The sequence below is a fragment of the Spermophilus citellus genome (genome assembly GCF_964194105.1).
Source record: "Spermophilus citellus genome assembly, chromosome: 7".
NCBI lineage: Eukaryota > Metazoa > Chordata > Mammalia > Rodentia > Sciuridae > Spermophilus > Spermophilus citellus.
In genome coordinates this window covers 112,167,615-112,182,532 of record NC_138188.1, presented here as the reverse complement: position 1 = coordinate 112,182,532, position 14,918 = coordinate 112,167,615, and the positions used below count along the sequence as shown (strand labels likewise).

The window sequence follows — 14,918 nt, the reverse complement described above, 5'->3', positions numbered from 1 at the left end:
GACATCCCCTAATTCCAGCTTCAGCCCTCAGCCATTTCCATTATGCCCCAAGCCAGTTCCATTTAGTCCCCAGTGAGTTCCATTTAGTCCTCTTTTTATATATAGTCCAAAGAAAGAAGGCACACTGCCAACGTGTTACATCAGTGGGCACATGCTCACAAGCAAATATTTATAACTTGAGTACATATACTGACTCAGAGTGTTTCTGACCTTGGTTACGCAAACCATAACATAGCTGATTCATGGCCTTGGCTACATACTAAAAACATAGCATAAAACATAACATAGCCCGCCAAATATAATATAGACTGCCAAATAAAACATAGTTTGCTGGAAGCCTCAGCAAGGGAGCCTAACTGTGGCCATTTGGGGTCTTCCCCCCAAATCCATCCTTTTAGGATTACTCTATGATCTATGCATCTGAAGGCTTCTGCAATGATCCCTTAGGGAGGAGAGCAGAGCCCTGAATCCACAGGCCACAACAATACAAGTGCAACAACATACAACCAAAAGACAAGTCCTATCACCTAAGATTACTAAAACAACAGTGCTAGTTTCATCCTATATTGAGATGGCAATCAAAGTCTTTCCCAGCCATGTCCATTTGTTCAGGAACATGGTCAGGATTTGCCTGGCAATCCAGCAGCAGAACTCACAGGCACTTTGGTACAAACCCAGCAGGAAGAGGTGTTTGCTACTCTGGCGCTGGTATGCACCCAGTTTACAATGATGTAAGAGAGGACATAGAAACAAAAGGAGGAAGCAGTTACAGGCACTAGTACAGGTAAATCAAATCCACCTGGGAGAATACAGCTTCCATTGAATCTCTAACTGAGTTGCCCATTGCTGTTCATACTGACCTGTAAAATGAGTCCCTTGGTCACTCTCTATTGTGATGGGTCAGCCATCCACACTGTCACACTGTCAGGGTGCTGAAAGTAGTATGCTGATTCTCTTGACCACCAGGCCAGGCACACAAGCCTGTAGCTGTATCCCCTGCCTTCAGGTGGCCCCTTCTGACCTTGGTAAAGGGCCAATGTAGTCAACCTTCCATTGTGTCAAAGGGTTATGTCTCCGCATTACCTGGCCATCTGTGGTTTCAAGGTGTTGGCAAATGGACACTCATGAGCACAAACCACACATGCCTGGCAGCCCTCCACCAGGGCATCCCACACTAAAGGCAGGCCCCACTGTTTGACCACATTCCACAGTCTTCATACCTCCATGCCGGGCCTGCATGCTGTAGGCAGCAATGCACCCCGCTGCCAAGTCTGTGAGAGGCACCTGCTCTAAACAATGAATCTTTGCCATAGCATCTGCTTCATCATTCCCTGGGCTAGTCAGGGGGTCATGGCCATTGATATGCTGTGGTCACCTGTTCCTGGTGGCTTAGCTCCCAGGGCTCTTGCCACAGAGTTTGCCCGCAATAGATAGCACAACTGTCAGTACATATCACTGTGGGGATATTTCATTTGCTATCATCATCTAGACAGTGTGCAGCTCAGCTCGCAGGCTACTTTGTCCTGCACCAGTAACAAATTAGACAGTGTCTGTTTCTAGCTCCACAGCCACTGCCATTCACAGAGGCAGTTGTCCATGCCTGGAGTTATCAGTGTAACAGACACTGGACAGTATATATAGGTGCCTTACCTCCAATGTATGGGCTTGATTCAGGTTCACCTGCGTTCACCAAATAGTTTATGGGCCTACCACCTCCTGAAGTCTCTTGGTCCCTCCTGGCTCCTAGCACATCTTAGTCATAAGATTGTGCATGATCAGTAACATGTAGCACATGGGGAATCTTGCCCCTGTCAGCTCCTGGTACCCTGAAATCTCTCAGGCATAACAACAAAGCCACCAAGGGCTCTCTTGGCCTCTGTCCAAATTATTTTCCCAAGTCTATCAACTCTGCTCTACCGGCAGATCATGCCTGGTTACCTGGGCTGGCCCTTCCAGTGGCTACCCATCAAGCCACCAGCTGCTGCCATTTCATTTTCTGCATAACACTGTCTGGGCTTGCAGGAGTTATTCTTTCTCCTCCTCAGACACCATCAGTGCCATAGAGGAGGCCGAGGGGTATTTTCAAGGTATGGAGATCCTCCTTCAGCAACCATACTCTGGCTCTTGAGTCCTCTTTATCTTGTAACTCCCTCATCTTGGCAGTTTCTGGTAAAGTTGCATTAGTTTTTGCTCTCAAAGCTACAAGAAACATTTATTTCACAGCCCCAGGGGCTGTGTGTGCAGCTCCTCAGGCAGTTTCTCCATCTCATCTCTACCTCCACCGCCATCTTTGTCCTTGGCTGTGGGCCAGCCCCTGGGCTCCACTGCTCAGTTCATAGTGTACCAAGTCCGTGTTCACTGCAGAGCAATCAGAAGTCTCTATGCTCATAGGGAACTCTTCCACCATATCCCAACTCTACAAAGGAGTCCATGCTAATAGGGTGTTGGCAACCAAGTGCTACATGCCATAGGCCCCTTCTGTCCACTGGAGTGATGGATCTCTCACCTGTGGAACATTCTATTGACTACACCGGGGGTCATGCTGAGGGGTGAGGCTCAGGCCCAGAAAGCAGATTCAAGATCCTGGCAGGTAGAAGAAGATGAAAGACACAGTTGGGATAGGAGTCAGCCTTTATTGGAGGTGTTGGGGGTAGCCCATAGCCATCCCCTAGCTCCAGCCAGTTCCATTATGCCCCAAGCCAGTTCCATTTAGTCCCATTTTTATATACAGTCCAAAGAAAGAAGGCACACCGCCAAGGGATTACATTAGTGAGTGCATGCTTACCAGCAAATGTTTACAACCTTGAGTATATACACTGACTCAGAGTGTTTCTGAGCTTGGTTATACACTAACCATAACATAGCTGGTTCATGGCTACATAATAAAAACATAACAAAAAAACATAACATAGCCTGCCAGAAGCTTCAGCAAGAGAGCCTAACTATAACTATTTGGGGCCTGCCCCAACAATGAGTAACTCTATTTTGGTACTGTCTGTTGAGCCCAGTAGTTAGGCTCTCAGTCTGAACCAAGACCTCTTAGAAATTTTATTTAACAACTCCAAATAGTTTTCAACAAAGTGATGCTGCTAAAGTTTCCAAAAATGAAATCTGCTCATCTTTCTATATATTTATCTTATCCCTCAGAGTGTCAGCATTTGTGGATCGTATATACTAGACTAGTGTAACCAAGTCCCCATAATGAAATAATTGATGTATTCTTTTTTTTTTTTTGAAGAGGCTTGATCCATTCTTCCTAAAGTTTAAAAAACAGAGCACTTTTTTTAACTCAAAAGAAAATCTGAACAAAGCTTTTAGCTTTATCAAAGATTATAGAAGTTGTTTAACTAAACACTAAATTCATAGACCCCTGCTAACTTTCCTTAGATAATGCTTCTGGTGCCTGATCACCTTGGGAACAACTGTGTTTTTTCTTTTTCTTTTTTTTTAAAGGGATTTTGAGATAACCTTGCTCAGCTCAAACTGGCTGAAGCCTCTGACTCCTTCACTTGGGCCTGCATTAGTGTCAAGTGGTCAACCTTTTGACATCAAAGGGCCCCAAACTCCACTCAGATCAAGTTAACTTTCTCTGAACATGCATCCACCAACAGTGGTGACCCCCATAGGAACAGAGATCCTTAGGATTAAAAGATAAAAACTCTCAGGGGAAATAAGACAGCCAAGGTAGCTCTCAGGCTAAGAATTAGGAATTAAAAAGCAAACCAATCCTAAAGGCCTTAAACTAAGATAACACACCAGGAGACAGGAGGTTAGGAAGTCAGCTCAGCCTTCAAAGACTATGTGGTCAGTGGAGACACCAAGAGGCCAGAGCCAAGAGAAACAAGATCATTAAAATCAAATCCACCAAGGAAGGGCAATGATCTACCCTTTTCCAAATCCCAGTTAGGAACTTTCCCATATGATAAGGAGCAAATTCCAGGTGGAGAGGGTGCCTGTGTGGAACAGTCACTAAAGTAAAGTATACCTTTACCTCATTAGCATAGTACAATGTACAACCCCAGGCAGAGACTTAAAATGGTAAAAAGACTTGCAACACAGGAAGAGGTAGGATGAAGAAGAGTGCAGGAGTTAACTAAAATTCCTCCTCTACATGTGATAACACCAGGAAACCAAGTTCCTGTCTTCCCTGTAAAAGCCTTAAAAGCTGTATACCTTTACCCTTTTTTTTTGAGCCAGCCTTACACCCTGGGTCTGTGCTACTTCCCTTCTGTTCCAGCAAGAAGTCCAATAAAGAGTGTTGTTGCGTGCAGTTGTGCCTTATTCTGATTCTTCTGATGGAGACAAGAACCCATTTAGTCAGTGATACTGAAGATCCATGAGCTTTGTTTATGCATGTGTACACTGCTGATCACTTTACCCCTCCCCCCCACCTCAGACCACGCTCATTCTTCATCCCACAAATACCCCAAATACTACACTCAGGGAGGTAGATTTGGGTCTGGGGGCTCCTCTTCCTCACACTGGGTGACTCTCTTCTGCAAAACTTGTCACTTTAAGGTTGGCAAACTGAATAGCGGGAAAAGGAGCCAGGTTTAGTGACATTAGGAATCACAGCATGAGAAAAATCATAGCTTTCTAAGTATCGGTTTAATTTTTCTTGTAACTGTTGGTAAATGGTATCATTTGAGGGAAATCCTCTCTTCACACGTTTCTGGAACTAAGTCACAAGTAACATAAATAGAAGTTGTTACAGAGCTGGGGGCTTCCTAAAAACTGAGGCAATGTGAAGACCCCCTCTTCAAATCCTGATTCTTGTGATCAAGTAAGAAAAATTTCAGACACATCACTCAGAGTAACGGAATGAGTTTATTGAAGAGATAGGAAAAGGGAAAGGGGACACTCTCAAGGGAGAGAGTGGGTCCTCTCAGAGTGGAGAGGGATAATGTACTTCAATTTTATTGGGGATCCCAGAAAAGTTTCTGGAGACTTCTGCCCAGGTCCTCCTCTTGAGGTTTCCCAAATGCATATTCAAACTCTGAGACTCAGATCATATGTCTGCTTTCTGGTGTCTTTCTGGAGTCTGGCACACCCCATGCAGCGCTCCTTATTCCAGTTTGCATTTTCATAGCAGGTGGGGCTCTGTCCTCAGCTCGGCACCCAGTGTGAGGCATCACCATAGTGCTCCCATCTCTTCCTGGAGATTGTCAGGTTCTTCAGATCAGGATAATTGGCACCTTGCATAACACCTGGCACATAGCCAGTATTTACTGTTATTGTGTAGATGGTTCAATGAATAATAGAATATTTATTTCTTGGAACTTGAAGGGACTATTGTTGTGAAAGAAAATGAAGTAACTAATGCTGAATCTTTCTAAGTTGGGAAGTTGCAAGAGGATGGCACCTGCACCTGCTAAAGGTTAAGCCGAAGAATGTTCTAGAAGACTTGGATGAATAACATTTCTCAGCTGGGAGTACCCTTATTCACTCACCAATCAGAATGGGTTTGCAATTCAGGATTTCTGCCCCCAACCAATGAACTGCCTCTAAAAACCACTGTTGTGGTAATAACCCCCCTGAAAAACTCCTCTACATTGGCCACTATTCAGGGATGCCCTGATCGGTGTACCACAACTGCAATTCATTGTTTCCTAAACCAGTGCTATTTCCTTTGACCTCTGCGTCAACCCCCTTTTTTTCCCTTTAGTTCATATTATGCCCTTCATGGTTTATTCAGATGTCCTCTTTCCTCTCCCTCCCGCCCCCTTGTGGTCATTTCCTGTATCATTAGGAGCTGGAACCAGTTGAGGGTTGGTGGTGCCAACCATCTGGTGAACAGGAAGCAATTCCACTGCTGAAAACAGCAACCTGATAAGGCACACAGAAAAGAACAGGAAGGCAGGAGGCCTGTGTCCTGGCCCTCGCTCTGTTACTAACTCATTTATCCATTCATTCACTCATTCAACAATACTCAGCAACGCAACATGTGCATAATACATGTTTGGGCACTGTTCAAGTCCTGTGGTGGTGAAGAGAAGATAGACAAAATTCCACTTCTTGTGGCACTTACTTTACAGAGGACAGTCAGACCTACCGGCATACAGGAGAATATCTATGGAAGAAGATGGTGACTGGTCAGCAGTGAAGGGTGGCTGATCCCAGTTTGGTGGTTGGGAAGGGCATCTTTGAGTACTGACATTTCAACTGAGGTGTAAATGATAAAAAGGAACCAGTCATTCAAGAATAATGGGGAAAGCATTCCAGGAAGAAGAGCCAGTGCAAAGGTCTTAAGATGGAAATAGACTTTATGTCTTCAAGGGACAGAAAGAATATTATGTCTGGCATAGAGAATGCAAGGAGAAGATGAGTGTGGAGAGCTAGGGAGGAGCTGGGTAATATCTTGCTTTGAGGAATTTAGATTTCATTTCAAGTAAGTGAGGAACCATTGGGAGGTTTTAAGCAAGAACACGATCAGATAATTCAGCTTATTCCAAGATGGATTGCTGGATACTTGCAGAGGGATCAGCTGAGAAGCTATTGCAATTATTCAGGGGACAGCAAACAGTGGTTTGGCCTAGAGCAATTGTAATAGAAATGGAGAGAAGTGAATGGATTTGGGATTTCTTTGGAGACCAAGTAGACAAAACTTGTTGATGGATTGAATGTGGAAGATGAGGAAAGAGGGAATTCAAGACAGACTCCTTGATTTCTAGGTTGAATGGAAGATGGAAATTCTGAAGATAGAGATTTGGGAGTCATCAGAACATAGATGGTCTACAAAGTCATGGGACTGAATGGGGTCACCAAGGGGGAGCATAAAGAAATGATTAGTACTTTCTAACCTTTAGAAATTGAGCAGAGGACAAGGAGTCAATAAAAGAGACAGAAAGGAGAGAGGATGTTGAGCATCAAAGAGCCAAGGGAAGAAGGAAGGAATGATCAGCTTTTACTAAGAAGTCAAAGAGTTTAAGTTCAAAGAAGTGACCGACAGATTGAATAACAAAGGGATGACCTTGACAGCAGTTGTCTCTGGAGTAATTCGGATAGAAGCTAAATTTGGGTAGTTTGAAGAGGGAAAGAGGAGACAGCAATACTCTCTGAAGTTGAAGGAAAATAGAGAAAATACTTAGTAGATGAAAGCAGACATGGAGGTTAAGGGAGAGGTTAAGAGCATGCATGGGGATAGGGAGGTACAGTAGAGAAAACCCTGACCATTCGGGAGAGAAAGCAAGAGAAACCCGTGGGAGGGCGGGGATGGGATCCAGAGCTCAGGTGGAGGAGGCGCTGACTCTGAGAAACAAAGGGGGTTCTGCATAGAAACAAAAGAGAAGGCAGAGAGTAGGCGCTGAGATGCAGGAGCTGTGGCGGTCTGGGGAAGGAAGCAGCAAGATTTTCTCTTCATGCGATGGTGGTCAGTTGCTCATCTTGCTGAGATGAGCTGGAGACACAGTCTGCTCTGGTCACGGTGGGTGGGCTTCCCTGAACACATCCACTGGGCTGTTCACACCTGCCTTAACATCTACTTGGTTCATAAGGGCCTCAGTGGGTAAGGCACAGAGTTCAATTTAGAGCTGATGAGAACAATAACTCCTAACTATGGAACGTGCACAACAGGTAGACGCTGGCTTGGTGCTTTCTGTCACCACATCCTGAAAGGCAGGAGACGAGAAAACTGAGGGGCAAAGGAGAGGAAGTGGTCACACAGCTTTTCTCAAGGGATACAGTGAAAATTTAAACCCTAATACAAAATCATACACTTAACCAGTATGTTCTGTTGTCCCAGCAAAGAGAGAAAGGGAGAGAAGGGATCAGCTAGGAGACTGGTCAGGGGTCACCGCCCTTAGGTTACATACCTGCCCACCTCCTCAGCAGAGCAATGGTGATGTGAACTGCTCAGTAATTCCTGAGAAATAGCAAGGGCTGGGTTTTCTGTAGCAGGCTTGGAAGCTAGCATTCTAAACTTGACAAAGCCCACCCCAAAGCAGAGGAACTGGGCCCACTGCCATCAAGTTCTAGCAGCTGCAACATCTGCAAGCAGTTTACCATTCACTGATTGAACCCTCAGTCAAGTTTTTGTGGCCTTAAGTTTTTCCAGATGTTTACTGGGAAATAGTCTTTGTCCGGTAATCCTTTCCTGTAGAAAGCAAAGTCAGGTCTTATGAATACCCAGAGGGCCAGCAGAGCTACCTCCATACCTTCTCATGTGGACAGAATTCAGTTAGACTTTTTAAATGCAGAAGGAGCGAGATTTCTGTTTTGTTTTCAATTTTCTAAGTAGGACCAGCAATAGAGACATAAAGCTTGTTCCTACCTTTTATTTATTCAGGAAACTTAAAAAATTTCCCCAGCTTTCAGCAGAAGGTTTGGCCAATAGGTTGTTTATGATATGGAATCTGTGGATCCCTATCGGAAGTTGGATGGAATTGTATTTTAATATAATTGAATTCCATTTTGATCCTCTGTCTCCTATGCATTTATGGATTATTTTTTCCAATGCTAAAGGTGTCCATGAACCCTGCCAGAAGATCTTTGGGGTCATTGTTTGAATTGTAACTTACTCTCTGGGACCTCAACATCTTGTAAGTGAGTCCATCTGAGTGTGCAGGAGCTAAGGGAGTCTCCCAATACAGGGTAGAGAGGTTGAGGAATAGGAAGCAATGGGGCCATCACATATGTGCTGGGGCCTAGGCCAGTGGAGGGAGAGATGCAGGCTCTTGGGTCTCACATGCTACCATTGTCTGAGCAGAGGGCTGCAGCATCCACACACTCCTACATGGATTTGGGGACCACCACTGAGAGGCAGCAGCAGTCTGCAACCTGAGATATCTGAAAGCCATGTGCTGCTTTGAGAGAGAAGAGAGAGGCCGGAAGAGAATAACAGCCAGATGAGAATGGAAACCTGGATATCCATCTATCCCCTGTGTCATTTCCATGTCTGAACACTGTTTCTGACAGCAAAGCGTGATGCTGAAATAAATTCTGGGGAGGAGGTATCGAACATGAACCTGACAGAGAACATTTATTCCATTGAGAAAAAGACCTCTCATGGGATGTCACAGTTGATACCAAATCAAGTATTGAAGTCTCAGGGGCTGCAGCCCCAGCCATCACTGTGCGACTATCACCCAGCCTGGAGCACCTGCTTGGCTTGATTCAGGCAGCCTCATTGTCCCCCAAAGAGTTGTTGGTTTTTTCTCAGAGGAACAAAGAAAACATTCTGTCCATGAGAATGGCTTTCAGGGTTCTCCTGATTCAGCACTGGAAAGAAAATAGGGGCATGTTGTGGTCTCTAGTTGTGATATTCACTAGTTGTGATAGATACTGGTGGCAGAGCCTCTGGCACCCAAGTTCCAGGTGGAATATTTCTACCTTAAACAAAAATGGAAAGGAAAGAGGAGGAGGGAGAAAGCATCTTCTATTAACCTGCTGAATGGTGCTCAAGTACTGTCCAGGTGCTCTGTGTCACCTCCTTCCAGCAGCCCTGGGTCATGGTGTTGTCCCTATAGTATGTTCAAGTTTGATCCACTTTCCTTCAACATCTGCATGCTGTCAGAATCCACATCTGCCCATCCAACCTCCTAAATTTCTACTTCCACCCATCTCCTCTTCCCTGGTGACAGTGCCTTAGCTCAGGCCTCTGATTTGACACGAGCAGATACAACTCTCACTAAGCTCACACTATGTGTCACAGCCTCGGTAAGAGTGGTGTGTGAATCTGAGTCTTGGATTTAAGGAATTTTCTCTGTTGAGCCAATTTGGAGTCTTGCAGATATTTCCCTGAGACTTTCTTCTGTCTCCCCCACCCCCAGTCCTGTCCTCAGAAATCAGCTTTTTATTAATTTAACAAATACTGAGCAATTCCTCAAAGGACCAGGCGTTTCCTAGACATCAGGAAGATGTGATGTACAAAATAAGTTCCTTGCCCTTGCAGAGTTTGTCATTCTAGCTCCTTTTCCCTCTTAATAGTCATTTTGGCCTCCTGTCTACAGCCTAGGTAATGATCTCTCTCTCTCGCCTAGAACGGAGGGTTGCTGCCTGGCCTTTATAACACAAGGTGGACATGGCCATTTGCCAAACTCGTGAAGATTCAGCAGTCCTGATTCTTGTCCTCAAGTGTCCTGGGCAACTGCTTTTTGCCTGTCCAGAGACTGCAAATAAGACTTATGTACCTCACTGCTCTGGCTCCCTCCACCCAAGCAAAGGATTAGGCATGAGGTCCCTTTACATATTAGGTACCAAGCTCAGTGTTCTGCTCTGGATGACTTGTTACCAAAACAAGTATTGAAGTCTTAGGGGCTTATGATATGGAATCTGTGGATACCTATCAGAAGTTGGATGGAATTGTATTTTAATAAACCACTGGGGGACCCTGGTCTCCAAGACAGAAAGCCTGTTGACCTGAGTGAGACCAGAGTTCTTTCTAACTTTGATGTCATGGTCTCTCAAGGATACGTGATTTACACGCATTTTGCCTTTGACGATCTTTTCCCCTGGTATTTTCTATATCTTTGAACTGGACTCCTTTGCTATAGTTAGAAACAACAACCATTCAGGAAAACAAACAAATTTGACCTTTAAAAGCAAAATGTGCATAAAAAGGATTCGGCTCAGGGGAGCTGCTTCAAGTAGGAAAATTTCCATCATGAATAGAGCTGTGATTTTGTTAGATGGGCCAAGAAGGGGCTCCTGTGAAGAAAGGCTGCAGGGCCTGAGGGAGGTTCCGCCCCACAGCACTAAGGGATAAATACATACTTTCTCTTCTTTTTTTCCCTCTCTCTACAGTGTGGTCTGAGATGGTCCTTAGGTTGTCATAGTAACTGTTCCAGGTTGAAATTTCACTTCCCTGAGATTTACCCTAACTCACTCAAAAGAATCCAGCAAATCACATCATGTTCAAGCACAAGAATGGGATCCTAATTAGAATAAGTTAGACTCCACGTACATATAATATGTCAAAATACACTCCACTGTCATGTATATCTAAAAAGAACAACAACAAATGAATCCAGCAAAGGACGTAAAGATCTAGGCTTTGACCTCACTATCCCTCCCCACTCTGTCCCTTTCGTCCATCAAACAAGGATCAGGGCTATGAAAATTTCCAGAGGCTGGTGCCTCCAGTCCAGGAAAAGGGACTAGATTTCCCAGGACTCCCATTTTAGGAGCGTCATTTGAAAAGCTGTCCAAGTTCCTACTTAGGGAATAATTAAAGTTGTGCTGCAGGCTGTGGTGGGGTGGATGGGATTCCACTGAGGTCCTATGAGACTGGGCTTGGAATTGGGGGGAAGGAAAAGGGGGGGGGAACCTAAAAGCAAAACAAAAACTCAAACAATAGTACAAAGGAAGCACTGTCCCTGTATGCACATGGAGTGGCGAGGTCAGCCCAGCCCAGGTCACTGTACCAGGCCTCCCACAGCATCAGTGTTGGGCTGTGAGGAAGCCCATCTTAGATCCAGGGAGGGTATGGGCCTGGGAAAATGTCCAGGGAATAAATGACACATTAGGACATCCTGCAGAGCAGAGGGATACACGCAGAGATTTGGAAATGTATGAGGAGATAAGTGGAGAGCACTTTCTGGTCCTTCTCCAGGAGCCCTGCAGTGCAGACTGCCAAACGATGAATTCCACTGGCATAGAGAACGATCCAGCTTGACTTATAGAGCTTAACTGCTAACTATTCAGATACCTGCCAGATCTTCAGCCCTCCCTGGAATCTTCCTACACAGCTGCAGTTGAAATCAGGAAGCTGCCCCAGACCCACATCTGGACCTAACATGCATATCTCCCACGCACCCAGGGAGGTGGTAGACTGCGTGCTCTGTAAGGACCTCTCCGTTCCTGCACCTATGATTTCATAGGTGATCTGGATCATAGAGATCCAGAGTCAAAGAGTGTCAGGGACAATTCATGCTGTGAGTGGCCCCTGGGTGGGCGGGGGCGGGGGGGGGAGGAAGCGCTCAGGACACTGAACACATCCACCAGGAAATCAAAGCCCACTCAGATCCCCTGAAACCTTGGGGACCAGGCAGTTCCTAGTCTCCTCTGCATGGTGTTTTAGCCAACGAGGATCTGTCCTACTTTGTCCTGTTTCCATTTTGATGCCTTGACAGGTCATCATTACTTACAGCAAGGGACTGAGTCTGTGAGGATCTCAATTAGAGGCCTCTTCCCTGAGAGCGATGGGAAGAGCACAGGTCTGTGGGCCAGGACATGGGGGTCCTAGACCCAGCTGTGGCCTCACCTCGCCATTGCAACACACTCCCCTGGCAAAATCAAAGTGGCAGCCACCTTCTTGCCACTTTACTATGCTGTGACTGGGATGTGGCAGTGGCGTGGGAGGAAGGCAGGACCCCAAGCAGGGCAGTGGGTCAGACAGGAAGTAGGGGAGGGCCTGACTAGCTGGACACCACAGATCCCTTGGATCCCTCCAGTGTCTGGAGCCCTGGCTGCTCTACTTCCCACACACCAGCAGCTCTCACCCAGGCCTGTGGGCCTCCTGGAAACTACCGGGACTTCCTAGGTTCCCATCTCTTATCCTCTTGTGCCCTTGCCATGGGGAAGGAGAGCCCAGAGTGAGTGTGTGTGGGGTGGTGAGGAAGGAGGGAGGAGCTGGTGGGAGGTGTGTTCTGCTTTGCAGCTGTGGCCCAAGCCCTCCAGCCTCAGGACCAGGAAGGAACCACACTCCCTGTTGAAGAGCTTCTGCTGCTGTCTTCAGAGGAAGCTGTTTATCTGGATCAGAAAATGCCAAACAAGTGGTGAGGTTATGAGGAAAAAGGTTCACTTATACATTGCTGGTGGGGCTGCAAATTGGTGCAACCACTCTGGAATGGAGTATGGAGATTCCTCAGAAAGCTTGAAATGAGCCACCATTTGACCCATTTTCCCCATTCTTTGGTATATACCGAAAGAAGTTAAAGTCAGCACACTATAGAGATACAGCCACATCTATGTTTATAGCAGCTCAGTTCAAAATAGCTAAACTAAGGAACCAACCTAGGTGCCCTTCAACAGATGAATGGATAAAGAAAATGTGGTACATATACACAATGGAATATTATTCAGCCATAAAGATGAATGAAATTATGGCATTTGCTAGTAAATGGATGGAACTGGAGACTATCATGCTAAATGAAATATGCCAGTCCCCCAAAACCAAAAGCTGAATGTTCTCTCTGATATGCGGATGTTAACACACAATAAGGGGGTGGCTAGGGAAGAATAAAAGGACTTTAAATTAGATAAAGGGGAATGAAGGGAAGGGAGGGGGATGGAATAGGAAAGACAGGAGAATGAATCGGACATAACTTTCCTATGTTCACATATGAATATACGACCAGTGTAACTCCACATCAGGTACAACCAAAAAAATGGGATCCTAAGTAGAATAAGTTATACTTCATGTGTGTATGATATGTCAAAATACATTCTACTGTCAGGTATAACCAAAAAAACAAATAAAAAGTTAAAGAGAGGGAGAGAGGGAGAGAGGGAGAGAGGGAGAGAGGGAGAGAGGGAGAGAGGGAGAGAGGGAGAGAGGAGAGAGAGAGAGAGAGAGAGAGAGAGAGAGAGAGAGAGAGAGAGAGAGAGAGAAATGCCAAACACAGAAAACACAGATTCTCTTTTCTGCATTAGGCTATTCTGGTGGGAATAATAAGGGTTGAGCAACCCAGAGTGTGATTATCAAACTACATTATGGTCACAAAGGAGAGCTGTGCAGAAGCCAATAGGCAGGATTTGGAGGTTTTGCAAATTCCAAACAGTTTTCCCCATGAACTGTAGTAACCCACCACCAGGCAGAAGAGATGCACTCCAACTCCAAGTGCATTCTGTCCTTAGAGCTTGTTTTGACACAAGAGAATTTCATCCATGTGTTGTTTATGTGATCCATCCCATGAGCTTGCCCAGCACTCGATCTAGTGGACACTTGGTGAATAGAAGGCCAGTTTCTCGGGCACAAAATGGCTGGTTTAGAAAGGGAATGATGCATGATTCCAGGGAGTAGTTTATTTGCATGATCCCAGTGGTCTGATGCTTTCATCAGACCACTGATGAATATAGCCTTAGCGGTGGTGGTGGTGGTGGTGTGTGTGTGTGTTTTGGGGTGCTGCTGGGGATCTAAGAGCTGAAGCCCTTGGACTCCAGGAGAAAAGCAGCCTTGGGTGATGAGCCTGTTGTCATCTGATTGGAACCAGCCTTGGAGTTCAATGAGAGCTCTGAGCCTTGTGGAGAGGGAAGGGAGAAGCACCTGATGATCGGGGGAATGAGGAGGAGAGCCCTTCATGCAGGTCAAAGCAGAGCTGGGACTGAGACGCGTGCACACAGTGGTGGTGGGCTTCTTCCCATGCACAAGGCTGTTGCTCTCCATTCCTCCTACCTCTCAGGCTCCCTTCCCTGATTCCCTCTGTCTGTCCTCTTGTGCCCCTCCCTGAGGGTGGCCTTGGTGTTCAGCACCAAGGTGCCTGGATACCAGCAATGGAGGGACAGTGAGTAGTCCCCATACTGAGCAGGGCTGCACCAGCTGAATATGGGGTCAAATTTGAAACCTGGGAAGAGAGAAGAAGCAGGGGAAGACCAGAGTTGTGGCTCAGGGTCAGAAAGGAGCTTGCTTCTTGATGGCTCCACATTCCTTCCTTTGAGACCCCTTGCTTTCTCCATTTTTTATAATCTGCTCAGTCCATGTGGTTCAGGTAAGACTGACTCTAAACCATACCCGCCTTTTGAAGGGCAGCCGATGTCCCAAACCTGGACGCTCAGAGTATTCCTATGGGGACAACCCTTCATCCAGACAAACCAGTATTCCCTGGGGTACCTGCTGACTCTTTCAGCAAAAAAAATTTTTTTTTTATAGTTCACTAGTGTTAAGAACCATGTAAACTCAAGAGTTCCAGGGACCATCTTAGCTTAATATTCCATAATATTTTTTTTCTTTTTGGTACCAGGGATTGAACTCAGGGACACTC

At 45.8% G+C, this 14,918-nt stretch overlaps 1 long non-coding RNA gene across 2 annotated transcripts; it reads right to left on the bottom strand.

Annotated features, from left to right (window-relative positions):
- Window positions 1–3,383: 3,383 nt before the first annotated feature.
- LOC308652801 lies at window positions 3,384–7,888 on the bottom strand. Of its 2 annotated transcripts, none has more exons than XR_014022897.1 (3): window positions 7,812–7,888; window positions 6,053–6,162; window positions 3,384–4,292 (listed from the first exon to the last, which is right to left on the bottom strand). It is a non-coding gene; the product is annotated as an uncharacterized lncRNA (long non-coding RNA). The 2 variants fall into 2 exon arrangements; XR_014022898.1 differs by having other exon boundaries at window positions 3,384–4,289.
- Between the last annotated feature and the right edge of the window lie 7,030 nt (window positions 7,889–14,918).